At 35.0% G+C, this 27,450-nt stretch overlaps 1 pseudogene; it reads left to right on the forward strand.

Annotated features, from left to right (window-relative positions):
• Positions 1-4,553: 4,553 nt before the first annotated feature.
• Positions 4,554-27,450, forward strand: part of LOC129509727 (GTP-binding protein SAR1a-like) — a 104,869-nt pseudogene continuing 81,972 nt past the window's right edge.

Below are 27,450 nucleotides of genomic sequence, written 5' to 3' on the forward strand. Positions count from 1 at the left end.
ATTAAAAGTAAAAATGACATAATAATGACCTATCTGCATATGAGAATATTTAATTCCAAAAAGACAAGAAGAATATGAAGATAATTTAATTTACTAGGGAAAAACCTATCAAGGTAATATGTGACATATAGGGAACATGTAGTTTTAGAAAAAAAGATCAGTGGGGCTCACATTCTACCTGTAGGAACTTTAAGCCTCAAGTTTTATTTCCAGACCTACACATTCTCCAGTCATTTGTATCAAATACTGAATTTTCATTTTTCTCACTTTCCTTAGAATAAGGGGAGAGCGTACCACTCTCTCTTTCTCTATCTCTCTCTACCTATTTATGCAGTTAGTAGATGATAAATTAGGCATATTTGTTATTATTTTACTTTATTTTATTTTATGCCAATTTTAAAATCCCAAAGAATAAGACACGTATATTACTCTAAGAAGTAAGTATTTGGCCATTTTTTTTTCTTAGAGCCTTATGTCTTTTTTAGTTTAAGATTTTATTTATTCTATTTGAGAGGCAGAGAGTTCAATTGGGGAGAGGCAAAGGGAAAGGGAGAAAGAATCTCAAGCAAACTCTGCACTGAGTGCAGAGCCCCAACATGAGACTCTATCTCATGACCCTGAGATCCTGACTTGAGCCAAAATCAAGAGCTGTATGCTTAACCAGCTGAGCCAACCACATGCCCTCCCTGCCATTAGAGCCTTATTTCTTCATAAACTTCTCTCTTAACATATTCCAGAGTAGAATTTTTTTTTAAACCCTGGTGTCTATGCCATCCATGAATGGCATATAGGACATTCATGAATTGAATGTGGATCTTTTGCTTATATTTTTCACAGCTTTCACCAGCCTAGTACGAAAATCTCTACATCACTTTTATGTCTCTAGAGCATATATTGTCTTATCTTTCCATGTAAAATAAAAATGCTGTTATGATTTTCACAAAGGCTTGGAGAAAAATGACATGTAACATTTACTGAAAGGTTGTATTGAAACTTGGAAATGAGGTTCCGTTTAATTCTACAAATAATCCTATGAAACCCATATTCTTAGTTCCATTTTATATGTTAATAAATAAAGCCTTAGAGATGTTGACTACCTGCCTATAAGTAAGTTAACTTAAATGTTGTTTATAGAACCGCGCTAGTAAAGTGGGGATGATAAAATTAAAATAGAAGTGTTGACTTTTATCTCTTCTATTCTGTGACCCAAATACTGTTTTTAATGTTCATCTTCTACTTTTTTCTATGTATTTACAGCACTGTATTTGTCATCTTAGTGTTGCAGAATAAACACAAGAACATAAATACAGATTTTAACTAAAATCTATAAAATACAGAAAAAAGATAACAAGACATAATTATTTGGTTGACAATCAAAAATTACATTCTATATAGTTACTACAAAGGATAGCTTTTATGAAAGACTGGAGATTAATAGTAGGGATTTTGTATCTTGAGGGATGAGATAGTGTTAAGAAAGTGGCTCCTATACTTCCAATTTTTTTTAAAGATAACATTAAAACATGGATTCACAGGGAATGAAAGTTTAAAAAAGTAAATAATTACAGAATAATGAATGATAAAAACAACATTTAAGGGAGAAAAATATTTTGTATTGTGGCCTATTCAACCTCCAAAAAAAGAATTTTGATAAAATAGAAACTCTTTGGACAGGCATAGGGGACCATGAAAATATAAAATAGAGAGGAATGGGAACATAATGGAATGAAATTTTTAAAAGACAAAATTAAATTGCTTGATCCAGAAAATAAAAAAAATAAATATAGACAAGCTTAGCTAGGACACTTTAGTTTTATCTTAGAGAATCTGGAATACTATTTTTTGAAGTTTTGTTGTTACTGCTCTTAATTTCTTTTAAAAATATGTAAAGTATATTAAGTATATTTTATCAGAATCTTTGCCTCTTTCCACTATCACTCCTCTACATGATGCTTCCCATTGTCTGGTAGCGTAACATGGCAACTGAATTTTTGGTAGATGATAAAGAGCACGTTAAATTAGAGATGCACTTATTAGCAGTTTAGTGGAATATATTTATGTGGATCAGAATCATCTCCTCCTATAGCTATGACTTTTTCTTATCTCTCCTTTAAAGCAACAGTCTTGGGAATATAACATCCAGTCTCATAAATTACCTAGAGTCATAAAAGGACAGAGTCTGACTCACGATCATGTCAAAATATGTATTCCATGGCACTAAGCACTGAAAACTTGTGGTTAGCTGAAGAAAAGCCAAGATATTGTGCTTAAATTGACTCTAGTCTGTAAAAAACTTTTTGGATGTGCAAAATTTCAAAAGAATATGTGGTTTTCATTTTACCCAGTCACAAAAGAGTATTTCTGCTGACAGAATATAATGATGATTCAAGACACACAATTATAAATTTTAAATATCTATATATCAATATCTGTATAGAGATACATATTGCTTCACAATATAAGTTGTTTGACTAAAAAAAAAATATTCTGTGTTTGTAGGGCACACAACTGTATCATTACCACAAAATGTTAGTAGGTCTGTCTGTGAAGTAGCATGTTTCAGTGAAAATGAATAAAAGAAACTTAATTCAGAAGGGAGTCAGGAAGAAATGAAGGAAAGGTTCTCACTCACATATCACTCATCACAGCTTACTTTACATATCCCAGCAGGAAGAAGGAAGATTTTCTCCTTGTCTTGTTGTAGCAAGGAGATACTTAGCATGTCTGACTCCGTATTGCTTCTATTTCCCTTGCTGCTGTGATTCATAGCTAAGAAACTTCTGCTTAGCCTAGCACATAGGCATATTACAGCTAAGCTTTGCAAAATCTGCTTTTTACCCTAAAGTTACCTCACCTAAGGAGATAAGAAAGTACATACAGAATTGACTATGCTGTTTAAGATTTGTAGGAAAGACATGACTAGATTCCTGTAGGCAAATATCAACTGGCCCAAGGACAAAAGAAGTGACACACCTTCCTTCGAGGTCTACAGACTTTAGTTACCTTTGACTGAACATGGGTGGAGCAAAAGGAGCTTGGACTCAAGTACAGGTCAACAATTCTTCCCGTGAGAAGCTCTCACAACTCAACCAATGAAAAGCCACAACACCCCTGAACTCTCACTCTCCTTTAGTGAACTTTTCCTCAAAATAACACCTCTCAATTTCCTCCCACCTCTATTAAAAGGAGGCTCTCATTTTTGGTTCTTAAATAACTGGTTATTTTATTTTTAAGGTTGACATTCTGTATATGCCATACATTCCAAGCTATAGAATATCATCCTAAAATCTAACTAATATGGGAATGCAAACCGGTGCAGCCAGTCTGGAAAATAGTATGGAGGTTCCTCAAAAAGCTAAAAATAGAGCTGGTCAGCTATTGAACTACTAGGTATTCATCTAAATGATACAAAAATAGTGATTTGAAGGGGCACATACATCCCGATGTTTATAGGAGCAATGTCCACAACAGACAAAATATGGAAAGAAGCCAGATGTCCATTGACAGATGAATGGACAAATGGACAAAGAAAATGTGGTATATTATATATATATATATATATATATATATATAATGCAGCCAACAAACAGAATAAAATCCTGCCATTTGCAATAAGGTAGATGGAACTAGAGGGTATTATGCTAAGTGAAATGAGTCAATCAGAGAAAGACAAATACAATATGACTTCACTCATATGTGGAATTTAAGAAACAAAACACATGAACACAAAAGAAGGGAAAGAAAAATAAAATAAGATGAAAACAGAGAGGGAGATAAACCAAAAGAGACTCTTAACTATAGGAAACAAACTGAGGGTTGCTGGAGGGGAAGCGGGTGCGGGATGGCCTAAGTGGGTGATGGGCATTAAAGAGGGCATTTGACAGAATGAGCACTGAGTATTATGTGCAACTGATGAATACTAAATTCTACCTCTGAAACTAATAATACACTATATATTAATTAAATTAAATTAAAAAAAACTTTTAAAGACCTAACCAAGAATGAAGCAAAAAGTTGGAGGAAACTCCTTAACTAGAAATAATGAAAACAAATTAATCAATCCTGCTAGTTGAGCACCTCCAGTAACATTTTATTCTAAGTATAGAAAATGACTAAAATTGTGTTTCTATTGGAAGACGGTATCAAAGTGTATGTTGCCAAGCATTATTCTAGAAGTGTGTTGGGTAGTTAACTAGTACAAATATTAGACAACTATTCTTAATTTATGACTGTGGTGTTTAACAGTTTTTAAAAATGTCTAATGTTAGTTGTATTTTCTAATTTATTTTGGTGGACCCCCCTCTACATGAATAAACTTCAAGGAACACAAAACCTACACCCCTTATGTGGTTGGACCTGAACTTGTAAAGTGCAGGTGAGATTTACAAAGGATGGGAATAGTTTGATAGCAGCGGGGGTAATCACTGAAGATTTCTACAAGGAGTTGAACTACTCAGTGTGCGAGTCATCTCTGGGTTTGCCCAGATCAATGCTGGACAATCATTGCTTGGCATTGTTGTATTCAGCAGAAGAAATAAATGATTCACACCACAATGAATCATAAGGATGAGAAGTCACTACCGTTTCCTTTGACAGTGACCTCCACTAATTTTGAGACGCCACATAGGGTAAGTCTGTCAATCAACTATTGCATTTTTCAGTCATTCAAGTGGGAGTGCAGAGCAGTTCCACCTGATTTAAAACTTTGAAGTAATATGCTATTGCTCACCCCTGAGAGATAAATTTAAACTCATTACCTGTGGGCACCAATCCAAGACTGTGAAGGATTTCTGGTTCTTGCATATGTGTGTCATAAGGTTTTTACAATCTCTAGCTTTAGAGCCAATTGATTTTGGAATAATAACAAAGGCTCTGTTGAAAACCTGCCATTCAGAGGTGCAAACAAATCTCAGAAAAACCACAGATTTGGCAAATTACTGGGGACCGGGAAAAGGCCACATTTGAAAGGGAATGCCTAAAAGATACTTAGAAACCACCATACAATCATGGAAATGATGTAGAAGGAGCAGAGGAAGATAAACTTTAAGGTCTATATTTTCAAATTCTCAAATTATATTTTTAAAAAGGGTGACACTCAGAACAACTAAGCAAAAGGCTTTTATTAATCTAACTCCCTCCTTCCCCAGATCTTAAAATCTGATCGGAGAAAAACACATAATCATTTTGACTACTCTTATTTTCAAGTCCTGACCAACAATCCACTGGACCCTCAGTGTTACTTTATTATGTTCCCTTTGTCTACCAATTTACTCACTCTCCTAAATCATTCTTTCGTAGCCTTACATATGTCTTTAAGCCCCCAACACTCTCCCCCCTTTCCTGTTAGCTGGTGCCATTGCTTCCCTTTTCACTGAGACTACAGAATCAATCCAGGGAGAATGGCCCTATGTATGCACTTCTGAATGTATAATACACCTTGAGCAGATGCAGCGTTCTCTCTCCTGTTAACCCAGGGCGACTATCTGTGCTCTCTGCTAAGCCAAACACCTGTATTTACATTCAGTCCCATCCCTTTTCACCTATTCAAGCAGTGCCCCAGAAAATAGCCTATTTAAGCCATAAATTCTCTCTCTACACTGCTTCTCTTAGATCATTTTATCAGCACATGACTAAGGATGCACTCCTATTTTAAAAACAAAGAAAAAGCACATTATAAAAAGCTTTTTTAAAAAAAATCATACTCCACTTCCCTCTACTACTGCATAGCTACTCTGACTTTCTTTATCCTTCTGTATCTTTCTGTTGCTCAAATGCATCAAACAGTCTCTTACCTCAGGACCTTTGCGCATGTTCTAGATGCTACTGGACTCCCTTCTACTTGATAATTCTATGATTCTGCATCAGGATCACATTTGCTTCCTTCAGGCCTCTCCTGAAACTTCACCATATCATGAAAGCCTTCAGTGAGGACCCTTTATAATATAGCACCATCAAAACATATTTTGTTTCCACTATATCCTTTCTCCTAGTCCTTATTCCTTTCTGATACATTGTTTATTCATTTCCTAGCCCTTTAATTATAGTGTGAGTTCCATGAGAATAGGAGGCATTGAAAATGTTAATGATGATACTAGCCAATAAATATTATATATACATTATACATATTATATATGTATTATATATTATATGTGTATGTATATATATATATATATATATATATATAGAGAGAGAGAGAGAGAGAGAGGATGGCAATTGAAAAGAAAATATGTTATTTGTCAAGAGAATAACGATTAGCACAGGGGTAAAACTAATGGCTTCTCCAAATTAATTCAGTTGCCTTTCGAAATCAGTGAGAAATATTATATTATGTGGGAAATGGAATTAAAAACAAACAAGGGAAAGGAAGCATAGTTTACCCACCACCTGGACACACATGTAAGTAGTTGTTAAGATCCAATGCTCATTGGAGTATGAATAAAATAGGAATTCTACACATAGTCAATATGAATGTAAATTAATAAAGCCTCTTTGGAAAGCAAAGTTTGGAAATCAGTGTCTGTTATTATATTTCTTTCAACCAACATATTCTATTTGAGGCTCTACATTAGAGAAATAAGCACATAAGAGATCTTAAATGGGGCATGTATACCTGTATTAATTATTTAGTTAGAAATAAGGAAATAATGAATTCAGTCAAAAGAAAAAAAGGGAATGACCATATCTGTGGTATAGTACATCTTTAGAGACAAGACCTAAAATGCCAGGATAACATTATTACTCTTGAGTGGCTTTGCCTCTACAAAGATGCCCATTTCTTCATGCACCACACTCCCAATGATAGACACTGCTCGTTATGCCAAAACCAGGATGTCCTTCTAAGGTTAGGCAAGTCTGAGAGGTCTCGGTATGAAGGGACTTTGATGAATAACATTAGAATTTTTCCGTGCTCACTACCCTTCTCTGTGGAGAGCAAGGGTTCCCAGACGAGAATTAAACCTCCGGATGGCCCTGCCTATGTTTGACACCAGTCTGCAAGGGACTGGCATGCTCCTGTCAGGGACCTTCATTATGCTCTTCAGTCTGATGTTCTGGAGGTTGCTCCCCTGTTCATGTTTTGATATCTACACAGGAACTCAGGAGAAGAGACAAATAGACCACTGATCATGAGTGACGAAGAAAATAAAAACTTGCACTTGCGACAATATAAAGAAGCTTAATGGTTTTAAGAAATTTTCTTCACAAATCAATGTGTCGCAATTTCCATCATTATGTAGCAATGCTTTGAAAAATAAGTTTAGACACAGGTCTTCATAAGATGTGTAAGTCAGGCTTCTCCCGAATATCAGAACAAAGAACTAAAAGGACTTAGATACACAGAAAGAGATTGTTTTTAAGGAACTGGCTCATGCAATTAAGGAGGTTGGCACGTCCAAATTTTGCAGGGTGGGCTGGCAGCCTGGAGACCCAGAAAATGCTACAGTTCAAGTCGAAAGGCTCGTTGCTGCAGAATTCCTTCTTGCTGGGGGGAGGCTAGTTTTTGTTCAGTAATGCCTGCAACTGATTGGATGAGGCCTGCCCACACTATGGAGGACAATCTGCTAAATCATAGTCCACCAGCATAAGTGTTAATATCAACCAAAAACACTCAGAGAAACATCTAAAATATTGTTTGACCAGTATCTGGCTACAATGGCACAAGCTGACACATAAATGTAAACATCACACAAATAATGAAATTAATTTACAATCTTACCCTTGACCAATGTTTCTGTGATATTTCACAAAAATAAGCTTAGTACTCCTGCACAAGCTACAGATATTTTTCTCCATGTATTATTATATAAGATGCTAAACCAGCTTGAGTTTACAACAGGTGTATAAATCTTTCCTCTGAGAAAGAAAATCTATAGTGCTCTTTTTATTTTCTCAAACTCAGTAGAGACCCCATGTATAGCAAAATATAAAGCTAAAACTATAATGTATTTATGTAATGTGTAAATTTTATATTTTGTTTGCTCTGAAATGACACAAAGATGGTCTTGGATTAGGAAGCACTACAGGAGCAAAGACGGGAGCAGAGTTTTGCAGATGTAAAAGAATGTTCTAATTGATTATTGCTGCATAAGATATGGATGCATTTTTGCACTAAAACAAAATCACTGATTTTCTTCACCCATAGCTACAACCTAATTTCACTTAAGGTTCTAAATGCATAGTTGCTGGCTGTGTGAATAGCAAGGAAAAGAGCTATGTAATGAATGTGAGATTTAGTGTTTGTTTTGTTTGTTTGTTTGTTTGTTTGTTTTAGTGGTATTATATGCATTCAGTTGATGGGTCTCGGAATGTATTTGGGACCCATGTTTATAATAGAATGGTAAAAAGGTATAGATAGGGTAGGAAAGGGCACTATTTATTATGGAAGTCAAGTCCTCCATTTTACACACGAGGAAATTTACCACACAGATTAAATACTTTCCCTGTTCATAAACTTTTCATTGACAGAATAAGAACTAGTATGTAAATCTCCTAATACTAGTCTCTGGCCATAGAAATAAACTACAGTCACTCATGTACCCATAAACGAGAGTCATAATCTCCTCAGGTTTTTTTTTTTTAATTTGAGTCGATTATGATTTCTATACAGAAGGTGAAACTTTAGAGAAGAAATTAAGTCCAGATTAATCCTGTACCAATTGCTTTCCTTTCCTTCTCTTATCAGAGTGGTCTACTATGATAAATGCAGTTTTAATGTCTCAAATGAATCGCTTACCTTTGCATACAATGTGTGTGTGGGTTTTCAAATCTCCGTATGTAATATATAAACATGCAATTATACAATGTTCTTTTGCCACTCAAAATTATGGTTTTGTTTATGATATAAATACAGATTTATGCCAGGACTGTTATTCTCGATTATGTCATTGTATTACAGAGACGATCCATTTTCCTATGTTCAGGGATTTATCGTAATGAACAATGATGCCATAAACATTCGTATGCCTGTTTACTTCTCAGTTTCCAGAGTTCCTCGCTTTGGTGCTTTCGCCTTTATCTTGTGGGTGTGTACTGTGGCTCTATGCTCGCAGTTACCAGTGGCCATATGTTAATCATCTTACAGATAACAGACTGTTTTAAGCTGGTGGCGATTTCAACTTCCATCACATACAAAAATGCTGCCCCTTTTACTCCTTTCCCCCGTATTCCCCTTTTGATGTCATGATTTACCTTTTCATATGGTGCATGGACATTGCTGCAGCTGTAGTTCTGACACTTCTGTCCTCTCAACCTGCAAACTCCAGTTGAGGGAGCCCACTGCCCTATCACAGCGTCTGCGCGGCCAGAGCGTGACCTTCACTTACCCTTGGCCGCAGGTGCAGGGGCGGCCCGGGGCCTGGGGCGTTGGGGGGACCTGGAGCAGGGGCCGCGGGGCCTGGGGCACTTGGGGCAACTGGAGCCGGTCCTTGGGGGCCTGGGGCACTGGGAGGACCTGGAGAGGGGACCGCGGGGGCCTCGGGCTTGGGGGGACCAAGCCCGGGGCGCTGGGGCTCAGGAGCCGGCAGGTGCGAGGACGGCCAGGCCGCGGGCACCCGCAGGGAGCAGCCCCGGCCGCAGGGCCCACCTGGTGCGGGGCGGCCCGACTCGGGGCTCCCTGGGCAGGTGGGCGCCCCTCACTGACTCCCACCCCTGAGGGTGGGCTCCTGGCGGGCCTGCTGGGCGGGGGGGTGCACGGGGTAAGGTGAGCCTATGAGTCTCTCTGTCCTATCCCCTTCTTTATTTCTATGCTTCACCCAGGAGCTTCACCCCATCCCTCCCCTGGAAGGGATTTTCCTAGGAAGGGATTTTCTTGCACAATTAGTTGTTCAAATTGATGTTTTCAGGATGGACAAGCGCTAAAATTTCCGGAAATTTCCGCGCTACTCTTTTGCTGACACCGCTCCTCACTGGCCTATACTGTTCTTGCTCATTGAACTTTTAGTGAGCAGTTAGGCTTTGTTTTTGATTTTGATCTTGTTTTGCAGGAGGAGGGGAGCTGTTTCAATAGCGTAGCTGCGAACCTTCTAGCACATATGCTTTAATTGACAAATGTATGGATTTTGTTCTGGAGTGCATTAGAGAGCCATAGGGTTTGCATCAAGTCAGTTTTAGGAAATAATCTCCACAAGTTTTTCACAGTAGATTTTCAAATTTACACTCTCACCATTAATGCATGATAGTTGCTGTATTTCCATACTCCTATCAGTACTTGGAAGTAGCACTTATTTTCATGTTAGCCTTTTTTGTATGTGTAAACTTATGTCATTTTATTGATAATTGATGAAATTGACCACCTTTTTTTCTGCCCATTGAATATCATCTTATGTGAAGTCTTTTGGTCACTTGTTTTTTTTTTTTTTTTTTTTTTTCCTAGCAGGTCATTCATTTATCTTTTTCTTATTCCTGTTACATACAAAAAATCAGATATAAGAACCTCACTACCTTCTCCTAATTTGGTAGGTTTGTCTTTATACTCCTTTAATTGTGGTTTTTGAGGGACAGATAGTCTTAATTTTATTATAGTCCATTCTTTTGCTACAGTCAGTGCTTATCATAACATTTTTTTAAAAAAGCTATCTTAGCTCAATATCTTGAAGATGTCTTTCTGTAGTCTCTCTAAAATCTTTATTGTGGTACCTTTGTAATATGTAAACATTCTGAATGTACCCAGTAACATGATTCAAAATATGTGAAAGAAAAAAATCTATGGAGAAAAAGAGAAACAGATTTGACACATATAACTCTATGGGAGAACTTTAGCATATTTCTCTCAGTGGCTGATAGAATTAACCAAAGAGTCAATGAAGTTATACAATATCTATACAAAAATTAACAAATTTGGCCTAATTGACACAGAACACTTTACACAAAATTATAGTGTCCACATTCTTTTCTCATGGGCATCCACTCTTTATCAGATGCACCATATGCTGGGCCATAAAGCTAATAACTAACAATTTCAAAATGTTGAAATCATTTGTGTTTCATTAGAATTGAATCTAAAAATTACCAACAAATAGATAACTAGAAAACAACCACTTGCAGGTGGAAAAGAATATACACTACTAAGTAATTAATGAACTAGATAATAAACCAAAGTAGAAATTTTGAAAACACTTGAACATAATGATAACTCATAACATATGATCTTTTGCAGCATATAGTTATGTCGCCAATAAGAGGGAGATTAATTTTAAATGTATACACTAGAGAAGATGATAGAAAGTAAATTACTGATTAAATCTTCTATTTCAAGAAGCTAGAAAAATATTAAGGAAATAAAACCTGAGGAAAAAAGAAAATAAATAAGCAAATCTAGAGAAGGATACAATAAAAGAGAAGACAAACATACAATAGAGTAAATCAACAAAGGTAAAAGCAGTCTATTAAAAAATGAAATTAATAAGCCTGTAAGATATCGCTTCTCAGCCTTTTGGCTAAGATCAAGTGTAGCCTGTAAGATAATAAGAAAAAAATAGAGAAAATAAAAGTTATGAATATTAGTATTAAAATAAGGGTCTCACCCCTTATCTTACAGATGTCCATAAAGTAATAAGTGGATATCGTAAACAACGGTGGTTCAGTTTGTATCACACAGATATTCCACCAAATAGTTATCTTACCAAAAATAACTAAAGAAGAAATATAAATTATAAAGAATTTGCTATCATTTTTAAGGATTATGGATGACGTGGGCTCCCATGAAAGAACAGGAATCCTGATGAGCAGGAGCTTGCCTGCGTTCAAAAGCTTTTAGAGACGTCTTGAAAGTAGATAGGGGTGATGAGTCTACATTTACATTATATCCACATTGTGAATGTAAGGAATGGCACTGAATTGTACACTTTAAAATGACTAATGGTTAATTCTATGTTATATAGATTTTACTTCAATAAAAATATATTTAAATAAGTAGTGAAATATAAAAATCATATCCTCTAGCTTTGGTCCAAGATCTTAAACATCTTTAGCCAATAAGTTCCTCACTTGTCTTATTGTCTTTCAAGCTGTGACACTGAACATTTTCAACCATGATTCTCCTTCATTAGTTCCCATTTGCCTTAAGCATATGATCAAATTCCTGAAGGAAACTCTGTAGGGAAATCTCTAGTACCAGGTGCCCATAAAGTCTCTGTGCTTATAGTTGAAAAAATAATAATACAAATTGAATATATATGTTATATATGTGTGTATCTTATGTTACATATGTAAATTAGCATGCCTTTCTCTTTTCCAGTTATTTATTCTACCAAAGGAAGCCACAGGAGAAATTAGTTTTGTTATAGAGGAAATGAAAGAGAAATGAGGAGTTAATGTCCAGATTGGGCACACAGATGGCTCATTTCAATTCCTAGAACAGCACTGTCCAATAGAAATATAATGTGAGCCATATAGATAAATTTAAATTTTCTGGAAGGCACATTTTTTTTTGAAAATAAAAAGAAACATTAAAATCATTTATCAAATATATTTTTAAAATAATTTCAACATATAACCTATATGAAATGTTACTGAGATACTTTACAATAGGTTTTTCATTAATCTGCAAAATATGTAGTGCATTTTATACTTACAGCACATCTGAATCTGAACAATCCACATTTCAATTACTCAGTAGCCACTTAGTCTAGTGACTAGTGTATTAGATAACACGGCCCTAGAAAGCCCTTGAAGTACTTACTGATGGTTATACATTGTTAAAAACAGTGCTTTTTAAAAAATATATTTAAAATATTTAGTGCTTCTATACAAAAGCCAAGCCTATTTGAATTTCAATGTATCATCAAAAGAGTAGCCCTTATTTTCTCAAGAAGTGAGAAAATCCTGTTCTTTTTCTTCTGAGTTGAGAGGGTGAGAAATGATACGGATCAGGAGGGAAGCACACAGTCATAGACTGATTGTATCTTGGCTACAGAACCTGCAAATTTAAATTCTGAAGAGGATGGTAACTGAAACCCCAAAAACATTCATTAGTGTCAATCAGGGTGGTCTTATTACAAAAGCGTAGTTGACACAATGTAAAAATAGCTGTCTTGCATGGGTAGAGAGAGGAAAAAGGAATGAGTCAATAGACTTAAATCTTAATGGATTTTTCTGGTGTGTAATCAGTACAGAAAATGGGCATTTCTGTGAGTGATGAAGTTCCCTGAGTTGAAGGCCAATGTCCAGAGAGCTCTCAGGAGAAGGGCATTGGCAATAGATAGTAAAAGCTAATAAGTGGCTAGTCTTTATTCAAAAGCAGGGTGAAATGTGTGCACTCAGAGGTGTGCTGTTCAAACACGTTAAGGGAAGGGGGATCAAAACCTGTCCTGGATAAGTTAGCAACAATGGAAAGATAGCAACAACTGAACTTTTCTCTCGACAGGGGACAAGAATTCAAATCATCTGGATTTGACCAGACTATCTGACTTCCAGTGGGGATCCTGGACTACACAGGAGACGACATAAAGACCAAAGCTGAAAAGGCAACATTACCCTCCAATGACAAACAAAATCAGACAACCCTGCTATCGTTTATATGCACTTCAAAAAACAAACAGAAAGAAAAATTGGAAGTTCACCATGAGACAGGGTTACAGAACAGAATAAAAAAGGCTTTTAAACCCCAAAGAGACTAAAATGAGTTAATTAGTAAGTAAAAGTGTTCTCCCACAAACCCTGGTGTCCTAAGGCTCAAGAGGCCTAAGTAGAACCATAAAAGGCTGCTTTTCTGCAAATTTGTGTGTAAACTTGTCACCATATTATGTGCCTCTGTGGTATCATTTTGCATGATTGCAATTGCTCTTCTTCAAATAGAGATATTTAGGTCGAATTTCCTTCAGTCATCCTTTATAAAATGTCAAAGGACCATAAGGAAATTTGTTGTCCCAAGAGATCCAATTCCAAGGCATCACTTGTGTCCGTTATTTCTATATGTCATAAAGATTCAGTCAACACTGACATTCCTCAGTCTCACAACCCTTGCACTTATGTACAGATTCACATGCCAGAGAGGTCCTGTAACAACATAACCTCTACCCTGGATGCATTATTTGCAACAATGATCAAATCCCCTTTGTCTCAAGACATTCCCACTGTTTTTCGACCTGTAGGCTCATTTGTAAGGAATCTCTATTCCTTAGAAATCAGGCCCAGAATCCCTTATAGGTTGAGCAACCTCACACTATATTTCATTAAGAGACTTTTGTAAATATGTTTGCACTTAAATTCACCCTGAAAAGCTTTACATTAGGCCTCATCTTGTCCTGTCATTTCTTTGACAAGCTATCGGTAAAAAAAAAAAAAAAAAAAAAAAAAAAATTCCCTTAAAAATACTCTTTGAAATATCTAATAGCTGGGCTTACCAAAGACAGAATTATGCTATAAAATTATGCAATCATTTAATTAATCTTCAAAATAATTATTTGAGGAATGAGCATCATCTCTAGCATTTTATAAATGAAGAAACTGAAATTTGGCAGTTAAGTAGGGACCAGCAGTGAATTCTAGCCAGGTACTACCAGTTTTGCTTGAATATATTTTCTAAAAAGAAATGTTCTCATTGAAAAAAAAAAAGACAGCAAATTACCCATTAAGATAATTTTGAAAATAATGTTATTGCTAATTATATTGTGAAAAAATTGACTGGATAAGAATATTTTTACTTAACATAATCATAAGTAGTATTTATGGTCTTTTTTACCTCCCTTGTTATTAACAGTCTCTGCTTTAATTCTGACTATGAAATATTCAATACTCAAATTGACATTTAATAAGAGTTCCATTGATTAAATAAAACTCTTTAAAATTTCAGTTATATAAATACTGCCTTTCAAAGTATGATATAAATATTTGCTACCTTTTCTTCTATTTCAAAGTTCATGGAACAGAAATACAATGTTAAAAATAACAAGCTATAACATTTATCAGCAATTCCTTTGAAAATAGTGCTATAGAAAATAACATGGATTTCAGAGAGAATAATTCTAATCCCTTGCTCTCCAAATGAGGATGATAAATGCAATCATAAGGTGACAAAAAAGACACAAGGATGGATTGCTTAAGGAATAACACAAATTTTCTTTGGAACTAGAGTATTAACTTATCAAGATATTATATAAAAGAAAGCTAAATTGTAGTCATTTGGCATTCAAAGAATAACAAAGAAATGCTATTTATGAAGGGCAATAAATAGATAAATTAGGAAAGGGAAAAGAAAGGTATCATAGAGAAAATTATTACTCATTTTTCGTAGATACACTAGAGTGTTTTATGACAAGTGTTTGCTGAGTTTTAAAAACTTATGCCTATGAATTAAAATCACTGAAATGTGAAACTCCGGAATTACAACAGTATGTAAAAATAAATTTAGAAAATGAAGGCTGAAATTTTGTAAACTTACTCTTTAAATGTATAATTTTTAAGCATGTAAGTAATGAATGAACACATTCATGAATGTATCCACCATACCTTCTAGTTTAAGACAACATACTGAATACATGCTACAGCCATCCCCTTTTATGACAAATACTGAAATTAAAAAATATATATATAAACTAATAAGTTAGGGCATAAAAATTAAATAATTAGATAATAGCTCTGGAAAATATAAAAGGCAGAGAGTAGACTCACTAAAAGATGAAAAGCAGGCAACAAACAATACGTTGAAGATGAAAAACAGATTCTAAAACACTATTACATAATTTTTCCACTGAAGCATACAATTGCATTAATCCACACCTGGAGATACTATCATTTATACAGTGCCATCCAACCTCTATCTAATCAGTTCTTCTGTAAATTCTGCAAAAAGTTATTTGGTATATTAATTAGGATCCAATAAAGAAAGATAAAGTATAATTTGAACAAAAAGGTTCAATATGAAAAGTTATTAATAGGATTAGAATAACAATAAATTGCTTGAGTCTGTGTGTGAGGTGAGGGAGAGAATTGTCAAAGGATACTTCAGGTCTGAGAGAAGATAACCAAGAAAGTAACATACTGAAGGCAAGACTCCCCAGAGTGGATGAGAGTATCAGATTAGACCTCTTTGAAGACAGTGGTTGGAGCTGACAGAAAGGTGGAGACATTTTTTACTATTTCTGGCCAGAGTTGATAGCTGGCAGGTGGAGAACCACCTGCTGAGATAATAAAATTCACGAGCAAGCTGCCTGTACACTTGCTCCAGATTTGCTGGAGAGCCAGCTGAAAACACTGACTAAACCCACTAGGAAGCTTCTGGAAATATTGGAGTTGGAATTGGAGAGGGGGAGTTGGTGTTGACTCTTTGAGAAGCTGTCACTTGGAAAATGAAGGCAGGCCAGTTGTGGTGTCCTTAGGAATGCCACTCATCTCTTGCCAAAGTGCCAGTTATGTCTGGAAACCAGCCAGCTGGGGAACGGTGTCCTGGGAGAACAAAGGAGAGGTGCCTCTTGCTGCTGGCCACCAGAACAGTGCTAGATAATACCACAACTCTGTAGGAGCACAGGTTAAAACAGCACATCACTACAGCAGCCAGAAAGAAAAAATCATTTTAGCGTTCACTACTGACAAGGCTTAACATTGTACTGGCTGACAAAAAAAAAAAAAAAAGTAAATGAATAAATAAATAAATATTTACAAGGCCTAATCTCATTGTCACAGAGCAGGGAAGCAATAAATTAATTCCTAACATAGCCCCTTTGGCTATTCAATTACCCAGCTTTCATATGTACCCGTCTACACATATTTAAACTTCCTTATAGAAGCAACCAACCTATATTTACACCTAAAAAGATACAGCTACTTTCCCTATTAATGAAGAAGTTCTCATCATTTTCTCAAAAATGATTTTCTCAGCCCCAAGCTGTTGCATCCACTATTGACCATATGACGCTCCTCAAATTCTATCAGTCTCATCCCACCAAACATTCTGTTCCCTAACACTAGTTCGCCAGTTAACTTACCAAGACTTTTACACAAATTTTTTAATAAAGAAAAAAATGCTCAGCTAAAACAAATAAATGCATGCATATAAAAAGCAAAAAATATCAAAAATTACTGTGATCTTTATTGCCTTAATTGGAAACTATCAATATAGATGGTTTCTTCTTCCACCATTCCACCATAGATGGTTTATTCTCCCTACCCTGCTCAAAAACATCCACTGGTTGAGGTTCTTCACCCAGTGGAATAATCCAAACCTCAAGTAAAGAATGGTCTGAGTCCTCAAATATCCTTTTTTGGGGAGACTGCTACAATTTTCCATTGACCTGTACTATTGGACATGGAAAAAAGTAAGAGACGCCAGAGAATGTGCTGGGTTCCAGTCATAGTGCTCTTTGTCCCACTTTCCTCTCAATACTCAGAATCAATTACGCTGGTAGAGAAACCTCTTTTCTGCATGTTGGTTCTATGACATAAAGAGCAAAAATGGCTTGGTATCATCCTGCAATTCAGCAGAACTTTTATTGTGTCCCTTAGTGGAAGGATTCTCTCCTTGGATACTAAGACATTCAAACAGCAAAAACAAAGCCCAACATTGCTGTAATGGAAAGAAAAAAAAATGATCAACAAGTTGTTTAATAAATGTTAAATTGGGAGAAATGACTTCCATTTCCTACCCTTGAATTTCAGACTCATATATTCCGTCTGTGGGAGACATAGCACCATAGAAAGGTCTCTATAAGACAGAACTTATCTTTCTAGGAAGTTTACTTCATAACTTCCACCGTAACAGTCTTTGCAGCATGTTCCCGTCTTGACCAGAATGGCCAGGGATCAATTTTAACTCATAGCTAGTGTCTCATCATCCCAGAATTTTTTTAAAGAATTTCCTTTTCCCCAAGGCACTGTCACCTCTCCTATGTTTCCTTTAGGGAAAGCTCTGAGTAAGACTCACAGTGTAGACTTACACCATAGACGCAGGATCCTATTTCAAGAGGAACCAACCTCCCTGATTCAGTGTCCTCTGAATTGATGCACATCTGCAAGCTAGTGAAGAAACCACGGTTTTCTACTGTGATGACTCAAGTCAGGTTTGCCTACTAGAACTTTATGTGTTTGTTTTCCTGTACATACACATCAAGAATTACTCTAGTAGACTACCTCTATATCATCCCTAGGGACGTCATGATCAATTAGCCAACAACAAAGGTATCTGTGGGCCAAGGCCTAATGACTACCAGTTACCTCTGCAGCCCTTTTTAGTATAATAATTGCATGCTTGCTTTGATAGTTAAGTGTTGCTACTTGCATTCTTCCACTTAAGAAACTCCATCCATCTCCATCGGAATTAGCAAGCTGATCTCAGTGGTGCCATCCCCTACAGTTATTCTTGCATACAAAAGGGAGCAGCCACAGAGATTTTCATGGATGCAGGCGCTCTGCTCACTCGTATATTTATTAATGCCTTTGGTTTTTATATGCTTTTTTTCTTTTGAATCAAATTATACATACCTTGAAATGATACATTTTATTCTAGTCATAGTTCTAGTGGCAAGAGAATATGTTTGTGGTAGGTCTTTAGGGAAATCGTATCCCCTTTCACTACATTCTCCCTACTTGAGGTTATCCCAGGGTTTTTGAGCAGAAGAAAGCTAATCTTGTCAGACACTGGAAGGCAAACTACTTCTACTGATAAATGAGTCTTGGAGTGACTTGGGAGTTCATACTGTCAATTTTATCTCAGCCCAACCAGATGTCTTTATTACAGCTTTCAGGATCCAATTATTTACCAAGAGATGGCCTAAATTTCACACTAAAAATTTGGTATGGCTGTAAATTCAACTGAGCTTCAATTCTGTAACATTCAAAGTTAAGTTTGCATTTTGTTTTCAGCAGTATTTTTCCTGTGTCTATAAGAATACTGCATTCTTTTAGGACTGTCATGGAAGATCTCTGGCTGTCACACCATGGCTTGATCAAAAAATTGATGGACCTGAACTTGCCATTTTGCTTTGTTAGCTCTTGTGCGCTCTAGGAGAGTCTATTCTATAATATGGTTTTATAGTTATCATTATTGCTTTATGGATCAAATGCAGTAGCTCTTTGGGTTCCCAAAGTCTGTGCTTTAGTTGGCACTTCATCACAAACAGCCACACATGATAGCTTGATTGATTATGATACAATAGATCACTAACATTTTATTTCCTATAAACAAAGAGATCAGCACTGCACTCAAGCCAAATACCATGACCAAAACATTTCCAAAAACCTTATCTTTTGTGTCAATCTCTAGGGACTACTTCTGTTATCGATTATCTTTTATTTGGAGTTCCATTAAACAGAAACAAAACAGTAATTTAAAGAGGAAAATTTTAATATAGGCAAATATTAATAGGGGATTAAATAACAGGAAATTGTCTAAGAGAAAAAGAAGCAACTCTAAAGGATGCTCTAAAGCTGAATGAATTACCCGAGAAAGGGAGGATTTTGAAAGGAAAACATTGTTCCCCAAAGCTTGGATTCAGACTTCAGTGGGTAAAATGTGGTAAACACCCAGTTCATGTCTCTGGGCTGTCCTCAGCAACAACCTCTCCATAGGCTGCAGAGTTTTATGGTAAGCAGAGAAAAGCCTTCTGGGATGTGGGGAAATTAGCCAGTAAATTTCTTGTAAGCTAACTTGCTTACAAGTCACTAGTGTAACTGGCTGTCTGGCCAAAAGGTTATCAGGACTTTTGAAAAGGTGTTAGGGGTGTTGACCCATCAGAATGTCATCACTGGCAAATATCTGGATAGGGAACTGGATAGGGAGCTCATATAACTCATTAGCTGACTTTGGGAGTTTCACTGAATTCATATGTCTAAAATATTCACACAGAGATGCCACTTACCACTAGAAACTATGAAAGAAGGATGTGTATTCTGGGGGAAGTTGTTCCTGAGGAGTTGCAGCTTGCTGCTGGCTGGAGAATCACTGATAGAAAAAGCCACACACTGTGAGGGGGGCACAACTAGATGAGTATACTAGAAGAAAAAAAGGAACAAAAATTTTTAAAAAATTCTGTTGTCTCTACTTTACCATTTGACAACAAGGATAATATTTTTCTGGATACAAAGGAGAGATAGTATACACCCAGCTCCATTATCAAAGATCAAATGAAAGATTGAATTTGGAGCTGAGTCAATCCATTGATAACTGGAACAATACACTCTAAATAAATGTAACCTTTTCAACTGTGAAGGCTCTTAATAAGTTTAAATCATTATATAAAAGCATCTCCAAAGTATCCTGCAATCTCAGAGCACGTTATTTAAAATATAACATGGCTATAAACTATGTCACTTTCTTTAGCCAGTGATTATTAAAATTTATTCATAAACATATGGAAATTCCTTAAAATGATGGTGATTGGGTTATCAAGGCTGATTCATTTTGGCATAGCTGTATGGTTCTATCAGTGAAAGAATTTAACATTCTACAAAAGATTGTTATAATTAAATGTAGATGATTTGTCCAGTTTGATTTGATTCAACCATATATGTAATGTAATGATAATAAAAAAAAATATGTAGCTGGCATACCCAAACTTATTCTGGTCAGTGTTTAGGAGACAAGAGCAAAAATAATTGTGTAGTAGGGCTAACAAATGGAGATCTATAAAGTGATACATGTGTTTTAAAAAATAATTGGTTTGAAACACAGCAGCTCATACTATAGAGAGCTTTTACTGACCAGGAAAGATTTTCTTTTTGGTATAATACTTCCAGCTATGCAAAGTTAACATCTGGTTTGTATAACTGAAGCCATCAGTTTTGTTGTCGTCGAAGCTGTTGTTGTTTGTTGGCAATTGGATACAGTGAATAATTCAAATAACTGGGGTAGCTAAAGAAATTATAATACTCCAGGTCACTCCAAGACACTTGAATACACACACATACCCAGAATCTAAAAATTTTTGACTTCCTATAATTAGTTGAAATTTATTCTTTTAAGATGCCTTTTATCTTTTTAGTGGGAGGGAGCTTGATAATCATTTTTTTTTATCTTCCAAGATTGCACTTAATATTTCTTGTATTCTCTTTATTTCTCCAACATATATGCCTGGTATGTGGTCACTTTCTTAAAAAAATTGACAAATGTATATGAAATATCTATGTCTACAGATATAGGTAGATATAGATAGATGTATCTGTAGATGTGATGTAGATTTATGTGAAAAAAAAGGATAGTTTGTGGCATTCAGGAACACTGTGAAGCCTCTTCTTGTCATGTTTTATAATGTCTTTATCAATTTATCTTGTTGGAATTTTTCATCAAATAATCAACTACCGTGTATGGTATAATACTTGGCAGAAAAAAATAACAAATCTTTTGTTAATAATGAAGGGAAGATTTTGATTTCTGGAATGGTAGGAGTGGCATTTTGGTGAGTTTGCTTTCTCCAAACTCATGAAAATACTGGCAGAACAGTGAATCGTAACCGTTTCAGAACCGTGGAAATTGACCAAATTCACAAAAAAAAAAAAATGAACATCATCTATCCAGGGGATACATCAGTAAGAGAGAGGAGTCTGTGATGCTCTAGTTTGGTGCTATTCCCACCCTTTTTTTCTCCTGAGCTTCCTGGTGGGATAGCTCTGAAAATCCTCCAGCTTTACAATCAGCAGAAAATACTGATGTCTTTTGGAGCCTTTATAGAAGAACCACCTCCAAACAGAGGCCCTTTGTTTATACTAGAAGCTCCCAATTTGATGCAAATTGGAAGAAAAGTACAGTGAAAACATTCAAAATTCTAAATTCTAAAGAGGAAATAATCAAATGGAGGAAATTATCAACTCATAAAAGTGGAGGCAAGAAACATAGAGAAGCAAAACAAAGAGCACCAAATAAGACAAAAAATAATCAAACGATGGGGGAAATCACATAAAAGCAAAGTTACTTAACTTTTCAGTTCAAAATCATACTGTCTCAAACCTTATAAAACAAAATATTTATTCCTATGCTATTTAAAAGAGACATATATAAATATCATGTCACTTATTTGCTGAAGTTAAATGAAAAATGCTTATTCAAACAAAAGCCAAAAGAATGCTACATAATTTTCAATTAGACAATAATATACATAAGACAATAAAAGTAAGTATGGTCACATAAAATGATACATGACTCAGTACACCAAGAAATAAAGCAAGTGTTGTAAGGATTCTAAACCAATGAAGGTTCGTATAACATTGGTAAGCCTATGCTTTGGCAAAAAATACTTCAGGATACAATAAGGCATTAACAAATAAATCTGAACATGATAAAAACATAAATAAAGCAATTGTACTTTTATATCTCCTAAGGAAATACTAGGTGGTGTTCACAATAACGTATCGTTTCTAATAGCAAAGAAAAAAATATATACAAGGAAATAATAAAGTAATATTATAAGGTAAGGTCATGAAAAATAATAAAATAGAGCTACATTTATTAAAGAGAATATATGCCAAAAATAATGAGTAAAGAATATTTCAGAAAAAAATATACCAAGATTCTTTTATAGAAACATTTGGAAGAACGGAAATAATGAATATGTGTTGTAAAATCTATTGTGTAAAGAAAGTATATCAGTGTGTAGCACATGTAAGGCTTCAATTGCTTTAATCTGTAGATGATACATGTGTATTTACTTTTTAAAATTTGTTTAAAGATTTTATTTATTTATTCATGATAGACATAGAGAGAGAGGCAGAGACACAGGCAGAGGGAGAAGCAGGCTCCATGCAGGGAGCCCGACATGGGCCTGGATCCCAGGTCTCCAGGATCACGTCCTGGGCTGAAGGAGGCATTAATCCACTGAGCCACCTGGGCTGCCTTACCTGTGTATTTATCTTGTTAATTCTCTTTTACCTAAATACTTTTAATACACTATATCTTATGTGTGTCATGTTTTATAATTAAAACATTTAAAAATCAGATTGATGTCATCATTAAAGATGTTAGTTTTTTTAAGATGTTAGTTTTAATATATCGATAAGCATATATATTATATATATATAAATATATATATAGTTTTTGACTTATAAAAAAATGAAATGAGAAAATAGTAAACTAATCATATTAAATTGCAGTGAGAACTTGGGAGTGTATACATCAACTCCCAGCTTCCAAAAGTCGAAAGACTTTTCACAAAATTATATAGCTTTCATATTATACAGGCCCATCAAACATAGAGAACCTTGTATAATGATGATATTCAAAGAAAAAATAATCAAATTAAGTGATAAAACATTACTATGAATATCTTTCATATTTAATTCCACATTTAAGAATGAATTATAGCTCAAGACACTAACAGGTCACTTTAAACTTATGTAATATTTAACTTTATATTTTAGACACTTTTCTTGCAAAGAAAGTAAGCTTTAACATAAAATAAATATTTACATACATTTATCTACTATTTTATTCTATAATGTATAAAGTCATGTTAGTTTTAATGATGTGTATGTAAGATATAAGCAATTCATAATTTGTGCAGTTCTTTAAATCACATTACAATCATCTAAACAATAATTATAAGTCAACTCAATAATGGGATTTTTTTTCTTTTAAAATTAATTGAAAAAATTTAAATTAAAATAATTTAAAATTATTTAGGGCATCCTTTCCGTTAGCTTCACACTGTTCTAGGTGTTAGGGATACCCCAATAAAAAATAAATAAGTATCTTATACGCTTGAAGTTTACCTTCTAGAAAATCAATTTCTAAAGTTAACAACCCATGAAGAAAATTTTTCACAGATAATATGAATTTGGTCTTAGATTTCTTGATACTTTATACACTTTATGATGCCAATAACTGATCAAGAGCCAAAATTCTTGTGCACATGATGATTAGAGTGACAGAAATAGTAATGATAGAAAAATGATAGTTCTTTTTTTACAATACAGATAGAAACTTCTGACACTTTAAACAAATGAAAATTGTTTCTTAATGCTAATTTTGCACAGCATATCTAGATTTGAAATACTACTTAACATTTAATACCCCTCATGGTAATGTTTTATCATCAAATATTATTTTGAATCAAATTTTATAATTTGCATTTTCTAAGCTATATCAAGTATATGTTAGATATTAAGTCAATTTATAAGTGCATTTACAGAAATAAATAATTTATACATTTAACAAAAAATAAGTTAAATATGAGTCACCACAATGATTATTTTCTTTCAAAAATATTGAAACACAAAATACTTCAAATACATTTTTTCCCAAACATTTAATGTGATCTTTATTATTTCCTGGCAATTCTTCAATGAAATGATTACTATAAAATCACTAGTAAGCTATTGATTGAACAATGTTGTTATTTTAAAAACTTGAAAAACCAAATTAGATCTAAAAGTCTTTTGTATAATATCTCAAAAATATATATTAAATTATTTAAAGAATATTAATAAAACAATTAATGCATGCCTGTGTATAAAATAGTATAGTTCTAAAGTTTTATTGTTGTTATTCAATCACAAAGTTGCTTAAAAAAAAAGATTTTCATGTCCCAGATAATTGTTTTCTAAATATTTAAAACATTTCTTGTCTAATTACCTCTGGAAATAGATCAAACCACATGCCACTTAGTATATACCTAGAGGGCATTTCCTTGAAATTATGTGTTGCAGAATCAGGGACAAATCCTAAAATGACAATTACCTCTACACTGTCTGCTGTATTACAGATATTATATAAGTGATTATAATGGAGCAAATTGAGTTGGCTCCAATAGTTCAAGAACAATCCACTTATTTGATGTCATCAGAATGATCATTCCGTTCAGATGAGTGGATATATGCCCGTGCACCTCGTAGCTTATTAAAGCACATCATTTGGCTTTCCTTAGTACACATTTCCAATTCTGGTATCTGGGCCCCAACCAAATTGTTTGGGACTAGAACCCTACAACCTGCTGAAATCAGTGTTAAATAAGGCTGCAGTAATTGATCTGATTGCAGATGTAATTATTATGGAATTTCAGGGACTTAGCCAACAGTTTCTCAACACTTTCAAAAACATTTTGTGAATTACTTCAACGTTTTCATTACTGAAAAATTGTCCTATGCTTTATTATTATCCTTTCAAATGCTGTTTGAGGGTTTTAAAGTGTGGGGTTATCCTTGTGTTTCTATAGCCTATTAAATACAGAGATAGATTGCCCCATTTTATATATACACATAAATAGGAGGCACATGGGTGACACCAACAAAGAATAAAATTATTAGACAAATGTTGAATTATGCACTTGCCACTTTGGAAATAAGCCTGGCATATCCGTTACTTAAGCAATCTAATTGGTCTGATACTGAATCTCTTGTCAGCATTTCTATTTATCTGTGAGGCGCAGAGAAGAGGTTAAAAGCATAAAAACTAAATCATATGACTTTACCAATTACCACCAAAGAATGAATTTAATGAAAATAGTGGATTTGTGGGACTCATATGTTGGATTTTTGTGGTTGAGTTGAGTCTTGGCGGTAGACAAATATCATTTGGCTGTGAAGGAAAGTGAAAAATGTGGCTATATCCCCAAATCTCCTCTATCTTAAGACTATTAATGAATGTGTCAGTGGAAAGGTAGTAAAGGAAGAAAAACGAGACAAAAGATAATTGATAGAGTAGGATCTCAGAGGAAATAGAGGTAGTTACGACATGGAGAGAATTTTTCTTCTTCCATTCATAATTGAATATGGAGATAATAACAAAAAGAAATCTGCATTAGTAGAAAATAAGATTTGAGATTTTTTTCCTGATAGTCTAATTTTCTCTTTAATAAAGCAAAAATATTTTCCCAAACTAAATACATTGTATTGGACAAGGTAAAATCATATGTACCTTCTTTCATTTGCACTCAGATGCATAAGGGCCTGGAACTTTCTTTAGCAGGAGATCAAGAGTTCACACAGCCTGTGCTGGGTTTATTACTTTGTGTGGGAATATCTTTCTTTGTTTCAGGCTCAAAGAATGTTCTTTTGTCCTTACTTGAAGTTTGAGTGTCAGATGGCACCTGGGCCACCTCACTATGGTATCTGCCCTCTATGGGGAGTGGACTCTGTCTTTCTCCTAAAAAACAGGAGGGATCCACACAGGTAAATTGTCCTGTGAAAACTGTTAGATTTATGGACCTTGCCCACTATTGAAGCTGATATTGTTCTATTTGTATAAGCAAAGTGTTGTTTCATATCTATACATGTTTTTTTTATTTTACAGTGGATGGCCCTTTAGAAACTCTGATACAAAACTTAAATGCAGTATTATTAATTATTTGGATTTGTAAATCTTTACAGGCATACTGCATTTTATTATGCCTCATTTCATGTTTCACAGATACTGTGTTTTTTGTTTTTGTTTTTCTTTTTTTAATTGAAGGTTTGTTGCAAACCTGTGTTGAGCAGTCTGTTAGCACCATTTTTCTAACAGCATTTGCTCACTTTGTGTCTCATTGATGCCTTTTGGTAATTCTCACAATATTTCAAATGTTTTCATTATTGTATTTGTTGTGGTGGTCTGTGATCAACAATATTTGATGGTACCACTGTAATTGTTTGGGGGCATCACGAATCATACCCATAGAAAACAACAGACTTAATCAATAATCAATAAATGTGTGTTCTCACTGCTCCACTCTTTGGTCGTTCCCATGTCTCTCCACCTCTCCCCAGGCCTTCCTATACCCTGAGACAACAATATTGAAATTAGGCCAATTAATAACCCCACAATGGCCTCTAAGTATTCAAGTGAAATGAAGACTCACCTGTCTCTCATTTTAAATAGAAAGCTAGCAATGCAGGCACCTGGATGGGTGGCTCAGGTCATAATCCCCAAATCCTGGGATTGAGCCCCGCATCAGGCTCTCTGCTCAGAGCCTGCTTTTCCCTCTCCCTCTGCCTGCCACTCTGCCTACTTGTGCGCTCTCTCTCTCTCTCTCTCTCTGGCTAATAAATAGTTGGGGGGGGGGGGGGAGAGAGAGAAAGAGAGAGAGAGAAAGCTGGTGATGGTTAAGCTTAAACTTAGGGAAGGTGTCAAAAACTAGGCCTCTTACACCAAATAGCCAAATTATGAATACAAAGGAAAAGTTCTTAAAGGAAGCTTAAAGTGTTACTTCAGTAAATTCAAATGGTAAGAAAGTAAGATAGCACTACTGCTGCTATGGAGAAGGTTTTTGTGGTCTGGAGAGATCAAACCAGCTACAACATTCCCTTAAGCCAAAGCCTAGTCCAGAGCCAAGGCCCCAACTCTCTTCAATTCTATGAAGGCTGAAAGAAGTTGAGGAAGCTGCAAAAGAAAAATGTAAAGCTAGCAAAGGTTGGTTCATGATCTTTAAGGTTGGTTCATGATCTTTAAGGAAAGATCATGACCTTCATTATATGAAAGTTCAAGATGAAGCAGCAAATAACAATGTAGAAGCTTCAGCAAGTTATTCAGAAGATCTAGTTAAGATAATTAGTAGAGGTGGTTATATTAAACAACTGATTTTCAATGTAGAAAAAAATAGCCTTGTGTTGAAAGAAGAT

Source organism: Nyctereutes procyonoides, unplaced genomic scaffold (genome assembly GCF_905146905.1).
Source record: "Nyctereutes procyonoides isolate TBG_1078 unplaced genomic scaffold, NYPRO_anot_genome, whole genome shotgun sequence".
NCBI lineage: Eukaryota > Metazoa > Chordata > Mammalia > Carnivora > Canidae > Nyctereutes > Nyctereutes procyonoides.